The following is a 6,000-nucleotide window of genomic DNA, read 5'->3' as shown; positions in this document are numbered from 1 at the left end:
TTATGACCAGTCCATAAGACGATGACTAACTTGTAAGACTAGTCTAAGCAGTTTATGCAACTCACTAACCCCATAGATTTGCCTTTGCAGCTACACAGAACACTTCTTGGTGGTGAGGTTTGCCTGGGAAGGCACTATTATTTTTTTCATAAAATGTAAAAATATAGATAAGATAAAATCAGTGCGTTATCAGGAAAACCACTGGAGCCTGAAGGTGTGAGTGAGATTTCTGAGTTTGCAGTCTACTTGCCACGCTCTGGTGCCACACGATTCTGATTCAAAAGTCCAGGGATTTCGCCGATTTCGCAGAGAGGAGGGGGACATGATCAGCGTGAAAAACAGTCCCATTATCCGTGTAATTAAGTAGCAACACCCCCTCACGCGCCACAAGTGACTGCCCACTGAGCTGGAGAATTTCAGAGAGAGATGATGATCTCCTAATTCGCCGTTCTGGGAATTGCTCCTCTTGTCATCGAGGTGACAGCGTGAGCACTCACAAGACCACTTCAGCTTACCAGAGCATTTATGCTGTTTTCCTGGTTTTCTGTTTTCTTGTAGATGGAGATGAGCTCAATCCGGGAGCGTTACGCAACTGTGTGTCATTTGCAGTGCAACTTTATCAATTAGACCGGCACACTTTACCTGCAGAGGTTTATCTAGCACTTTCCATTACTTTGGAGAGATGCATTGATTGTTGAATCTCCACAAAGTGGTGAATGAGATGCACCAAAGAAATGCTTGAGCTGCTCTGATTGACAGGTTTCTGTCGCATAATTCATACATCATGTTTTATATTTAGCTGTAGGGGTGTTAGTAATGTTTGAAATGGAACAGACTTGGCGAACACCACTAAGCATTAACCCTGTAAATCCTGACATAGTTTTAAAATAGTCAAATCTAATTCATGAAACAGTTCATTGAGAATTTAGTTTGTTTGCTTGTTTTTTAAGTAGCGTGTTTGATAAATCAGGATTAGTATGAGAATATGGAGCTCATACTTGAGAAGAAAAAAATATATATTCAGAGGCCCAAACTGAGAATTGAAAATTGGTGCAGATGTTATTTTATATGGCCAAAAGGTAAGATGGAATTCTGGTGGCTTGTAATGTAAATCAATGAGATCTTTATTACAGTATATCAGACTACGGACATAAAATTCATTTAGATATCAGTTGACACTCTATTTCAGAATAATATGTCTTAGTAAGCTTATATTTAAATGCTTAGTTTTATGATCAAAGCTCTGTAGTTTTAAAACATGCAATGCAATGCAATGCAATACAGTAATGATTGAGATGAACAAATAAACCTTCCTCGAAAGCCTGATGGATCATTTGACACCTAAAAAGTATTGATAATTAAGTTAACCTTAGGTGCCCTTGTTGAAAAGAAACGACAGTATATGGTTAGGCATGTTTTGAAGCATGGCAGCTGGTTCTAAATTAAACTAACTCCAGCTCAGGACCAGCTTAAACCAGCTCAAACCAGCTCAAACCAGCTGCCATGCTTCAAAACATACCTCACCAGCATATGCTGTTTTTTTCAACAGGGGCTTCAGTCCAGTAAATGTTTATCTTGAAATATTATTAATTATTATTATAAAACTAGATGAGTAAAGTTTTGAAGTTGGCTTAAAAATGCTTCGTCTGAAAATGTGAAGAAAAAAACGACAAGCTTAAAGTTTGAATTGGATTGTTGAAATTGAAGTTTGGGGCAGCAAGGGAACACACATTTATAGCATGATTTTCCACATTGCTAGCATGTTTTAGCATTTCTGATAACATGTTTTTCATGTCGTTAGCATAATTTAACATGTTATCATTATTTTAGCATTTTGTTAACATGTTTTAACATGTTAGCAAGTGTTAACACATTGCTAGCATGAATTTGTATATTGCTAGCATGAATTACCATGTTGCTAACATGTTTTACCACATTGCTAGCATGTTTTAGCATTTTTGATAACATGTTTTTCATGTCGCTAGCATGATTTAACATGTTAGCATTATTTTAGCATTTTGTTAACATGTTTTAACATGTTAGCAAGTGTTAACACATTGCTAGCATGAATTTGTATACTGCTAACATGAATTATTAGTTTGCTAACATGTTTTAACACATTGTTAGCATGAATTAGCATGTTCAAGCATGTTTTAACATGGTGTTACTGTGAATTAGCATTTTGCCATCATGATTTAGTATTAATATGTTTTAACACATTGCTAACATGATTTAACATGTTAATTAGCATTGTTGCTACCATGAATTAGCATTTTGTTAGCATTTTTTAACATGAGTCACCATGTTGCTATCATGTTGTTACATTATTTGGCATGTTGTTAACATGTTTATATTGTTGCTAGTTTTTTCAACATATTGCTAGCATTATTTTTCATGTTTGCTAACATGTTGTTAACATGAATTAACCTGTTTTTCGTGATTTAACATTTTTTGTTAACATCAGTTAACATGGACTAGCATGTTACTAGCATTTTTTAACATGTTGTTAACATGAATTAGCATGTTGCCAAAATGATTTAACATGTTAATTAGCATGTTGCTGCCATTATTTAGCATGTTGTTAACATGTTTTAACATGAGTTACCATGTTGCTATTATGTTGTTACATTAATTGGCATTTTAACATGTTTATATTGTTGCTAGTTTTTTTAACATATTGCTAGCATTATTTTTCATGTTTGCTAAAATGTTTAAACATGTTGTTAACATTAATTAACCTGTTAACAATATTTAACATGTTTTGTTAACATCAGTTAACATGGACTAGCATGTTACTAGCATGTTATTAGCATTCATTAGCATTTTGCTAGTATTATTTAGCCTATTGCTAGCATGTTTTATCATGAATTAACATGTTACTAGCATGATAACATTGTTTTAGCACAAATAATTTAGCATTTTGCTAGCATGATTTAGTATGTTACTAAAATGTTTTAACATGTTAGCATGAATTAACATTTTGTTAGCATGAATTAACATGTTTAACATTATTTAACAATTTGTTAACATGTTTTAACATGTTAGCATAAATAAGCATGTTTTAGTATGAATTAGCATGTTGTTAGCATAAATTAGCAAGTTTTAACGTGAATTAGCATGTTTCTAGCATGTTTTAACACACTACTAGCATGTCCTAAGCTAGTTGCTAGGCTTTGCCAGTGACGGATACATAGTGGTTGAAGCTTAAAGCTAGACTGTGTGATATTTTCCCCCATCTAGCGTTGAAAAGGTATATGACCATCCATTGAATATTAGTTTCTGTTCCTCTCAATTCCGATTTCGTTTTAACTCCTACGGTGGCCGATTTAGTCCAAGATTAACATGAATTCCAGTTCGACCTCGTCCACATTCGACACGGTGCCATCGAGTGTTAAAACGCGAAAGGCGAAGCTTGAATTTACGGGTATGTCCCTCTTTGGCTAATGTACTTTCAAGATGGAGGGGCAACATGGCGACCCGCATTCGAACCCCTTACCCGTATGTATTTTCAATGGCATATTATAAACTTATGAGAATACTTTATTACTTGAAAGAAGTAAATATACATTAATGAGCACATATATTTTTGAAAGAACTAAGTGTTTTTAGCTAAGAATAAACTAAAAAAGTTACACAGTGTAGCTTTAAAAACTCTACTAGAGTTAGTGTATTAAAGTTTTGACTCCCTTAATTTTTTATTTTTAGAAGAACCATAAGTCAGATCAGTTTGAAAAGATATAGCACACTAAGCCGAGTTTAGTGGTTGTAGCTTTAAAGCTCAAGGAGGGAGACACAGTCTAAATTTCGTCTCAGAAGAAGGAGAACAGACAACAGCAACAGGTTTTTCAGCAAAGTTATGATCATGCTGATAATTCAGATATCATACAGTAGGGCTTTATGGGGTTAAACTTTGGTCCATGACTCATCATTTGTGTATCACACACTTGTGGAATCATGCGGCTCGTTGATTGATGTGATATCGATGGTTTTAATTGGATCTTTATTTGTAAGCAAACACAGTTTTTGTACCTTTCTCTCTCACCCTGGTTGGTCAGTGGTTTTATTTATTGATGTCTTGTTATGATAAAGACAGATGGGGTTTCATAGACACTCCTCCCAAACACATTTGCTGTCATCAGTGTGGAAAAAATAGATCTTGTAGGCATTAAAGATGATGAATCGCGTACGCCCACACACATCGCATGTTTCACATGTTGTTGTTCTCTATCCCTTTTCTGTTTCTCTCACTTTTATTCTCTCTTTCTCCATTCTGTTTGTTTTCTTACTGTACAGTTCTTTTGTCTTATATGGTACGTACAAATTTTGACCAGACTAGTTCTCTTGTTCAATTAATCCATCCGTTTGGATTCGTTTGGAAATGCAACCCCTTTGGAAACAGGTGAAATAGTCTGATACTTTCTTCTGAGAAATTATCATCCCAACCAGACTGCAAACCCCCATGAGCTCAAGAGATAGTTGGAGAGGTGATATTTTTATAATGACAGATTAATGGAAACATGCGGGCCTGTGAAACCGTGAGCAATGACTTGAAACGACCTGCTCAATATCGCCAGACCTTCTCATACTGTCATTATAACTCTCTCTTGAAGTCGCAGGTATTATGAAGGGCAAAAAGGCCTTTCAGCTTTAATGAGATATCACAGCCACTTTTGGGAGTTGAGCAACTTTTTCTTGGGATAAAAACTATTTTCGAATGAACATGACTTTATGATCTCCGTGTGCTGACAGACATCCGAGCTGGGATGAAATCAAATCTTCATGCAACTTGTGAACTAGACAATCACTGAGATAATCCATTATGGCACCAATGAGCAATGCAAAACTGAGGATGTGATTTTGTCAAAGATATTCACAATAAAAAGAGGACATGGGAGTCATAAAACATGCCAAATAGCTTCATACTGAATACTAGACGTGTGCTTGTGTGTGTGAGGACATTCTTGTTGCAATTTTGCAGTAGTTTACCATTATTTGACCATGATAAAGTATCTCACAATTACAGTGTTGTAGTTTTAACTAAAAAAAATGTGACAAAAAAAATTGACTTCATATTTAGGGGTGTCAAATGGGCTTCTATACTTGATGTTGTCCAGTAAATACAAACATTGCAAACAATTCCAATACATACAGTATATGGTCTATATACTCTCTAAAAACAACAACCCAATTTGAGTTGTTTTCAACCCAAGGGTGGTAAATATAGGACACATGTTGGGTTAATTTTACCCAGCGTAATGGGTTTATTTAACCCAGCAGAGTTGATTCATTTTTACTACCACGTTTTTTTGTGTATACATGAATTAATGTCTACGGATTAACATAAATCCTCTAAACCTTTTTAAAATACTGGACACAACTACTAGCTTGCATGATAATTCCTTTATTTTCGATCATATTTTAGTATATTTTATATAGTTTTTAATGCATATTGCCAACATTTAAAGCTTTTTTAACAGATAATATAAGTAAAAATGAAACATTTAGAAGTAATTGATCTGTAATCGACCAGTCTCTGTTGTCCCGTTTCCACTGTAACGCTGCTGGATCTCGTGCCAGAGCTTGTGTCTTGTTCAGCGGGGGAACTTCTGACTTCAGACCGCCGCCCTGCGGTGACTGACTCCATAACCTGTCCATAAACAACCAGTGTACAGTTCTGAGAACATCATTTAACGTCCTAAGTATTTATAGTCTGTATCTTTTTTAATAAAATCATGCAATTTTGTGCAAGGCATCAGTCATTTCCTTCACGCTAAAAGACAGACGCAAAACATGTTTAGGTGACTCACATTGCGCCCCTGTATGTTGCTTTGCAAAAAGATTCTACGATATACAGCACAATGACCAATTTATAGATACATTAAAATGTACACAAACCTGTACTTTACAGAAGACTTGCACCAATTTGATGGAGCTGCACTGCTCTCTCCTGAAGAGGGCGCAAAAAGCCTGCGATAAATAACTCAACCCCTGGGTTGTTAC

Source organism: Gobio gobio (assembly GCF_949357685.1).
Source record: "Gobio gobio genome assembly, chromosome: 6".
Classification (NCBI taxonomy): domain Eukaryota; kingdom Metazoa; phylum Chordata; class Actinopteri; order Cypriniformes; family Gobionidae; genus Gobio; species Gobio gobio.
This window is presented reverse-complemented; position numbering follows the sequence as displayed.